Source organism: Apium graveolens, chromosome 8 (genome assembly GCF_009905375.1).
Source record: "Apium graveolens cultivar Ventura chromosome 8, ASM990537v1, whole genome shotgun sequence".
Lineage (NCBI taxonomy): Eukaryota > Viridiplantae > Streptophyta > Magnoliopsida > Apiales > Apiaceae > Apium > Apium graveolens.
In genome coordinates this window covers 175,795,724-175,797,809 of record NC_133654.1, presented here as the reverse complement: position 1 = coordinate 175,797,809, position 2,086 = coordinate 175,795,724, and positions in this window count along the sequence as shown.

The window sequence follows — 2,086 nt, the reverse complement described above, 5'->3', positions numbered from 1 at the left end:
TCATCAACTCACCCATTCCCTTTGCCATGTGGGGAATGGATATACTTGGGCCTTTTCCCATAGTCACTGCTCAAAGAAACTTCTTGATTGTAGCTATAGATTATTTTACTAAGTGGATTGAAGCTAAACCTTTAGCCAAGATCACAACTAAGCAGGTTGCATAATTCCTGTGGGAAACTATCATGTGCAGATATGGAATTCCCGTATCCTAGTCACCGATAATGGACCACAGTTCAATAATGAAGAGTTCAGGAAGTATTGCGAGGAGAATGAAATCGAGTTACGGTTTACCTCCGTAGCTCATCCGCAAGCCAACGGGCAAGCGGATGTGGCAAATCGTATAATTCTAGATGGGCTGAAGAAGAGGATCGAGAAATCCAGGAATAATTGGGTGGATGAAATACTCTCAATACTTTGGGCTTATCGGACTACTTGTAGAGTCACAATCGGAGCAACACCCTTTATGTTGGTATATGGAGTAGAGGCGGTTGTTCCTGTGGAAATGTCGCACTCGTCTCCCGGAATCCAAACATACAATGCTGAAGAAAATGAGGAAGGGAAAATGATAGCCCTGGACCTAATTGATGAAGTATGAGATGCGGCGCACATAAAGATTATGGAATATAAAAAAGCCTCTTTTTATTACAACTTAAGGGTGAAAGAGAGATTCTTCAAGCAAGGAGATTTGGCCCTCGGGAAGGTGGAAGCATCAGGAGTAGGGAATAAAGGAAAACTCGCCCTAAACTGGGAAGGGCCATATAGGGTTAAGAGCATTCAAGGAAGAGGATCTTATAAGTTGGAGATCATGGATGGGGAGGAAGTACCTTGGACTTGGCATGCTCAAAACCTGAAAGTTTACTACCTATAGCTTGTACTTACTATAGTAGTAACAAGGTTCAAAATCACCTTGAAGCTTTGCTTGCTTAGGATTTTATATATAAGTATTAGTAGGATTTACATTCTAGTTCATGGCTATTAAGGGTTGAACCCATTTTATAAAAGGTTTTGAAAAACCAGGATAAATATTCTTAAAGTTGAAATTATTTCAAACTTTGGAAAGACAAGTTATGATAACGATTGGTTTATTTAGCAAGAATTATGCTTTGATGGCCAAAATGTTCTCTATAATAGGGATGCCATTAGTAACATTAATAAGTCTGTTATATCCGTATGTTTTCAGTCTTGTTTCTATTATTGAATGCATGATTCATTGAGCCGTGTGGTTCAAATTGCTAATCTATCAAAAAGCATATAAAACAAGGGAAATAACATAAATAAAACCCTAAAGGGTAACAAAGTCAATTTCAAGAAGTATTTTACAAAATAAAGGAAATACAAAAGCTAAGCACTTGATTTAGGAGGCCCGGACTCCTCAGAGCCACTCTCTGAAGTATCATCTGAAGTCTCCTCAGACGTTTCCTGAGTTGGCCCTTCGAAAGTCTCCTCGAAAGTTTCCGCATAAGTCTCCTCTGAACTATCCTCAAATTCCTTTGGAAGTGCTGGTCTTGGAGGCTCTTCCACTCTGGCCTTCTTCACATTAGGCTCGGCCTCTTCCTCAGAGGAGGATACCTCTTCTCCAGAGCTGGACTCAGGCTCTTTTATTTTCTGACCTTGGCTCACGACTGGAGCCTTGGATGAAGAAGCTCCATGATCAAGAGAAGGGACTGATCGTTCCTCTTCGCAAATAAGGTCCACGACCCTTTCTATTACTCCTCCCAACCTTGGGATCTCAAGAGGGAAAGGGAAAGATTCTACCTCGAGCATTTCTGGGTACTCAGCCTGAATGGCCTCAACCGTGCCGTCCCGACCTTCTTTGTAGCTCATGGGAAGAGTAAGGGCGTCATGATCCTTCATCAAATCTTTAAACTCCTGAGTATCCATCCAGGTGTCGAACCTTTTTTCTATTTCATCGCTTAAAATGATGATTTTGGCCCGAGTAATGTCTAAGTCAGAAGTCGAGGAGGCAAGCTGGGCCTTGAGGCTCTCGACCTGTTGATTGGCCTCTTCAAGCTTCTTGGTGGTGTCATCATAAGCCACCTTCCAAGCCTTAGCTTGATGAAGTGCCCCTTAAAAATGGACATTTGCC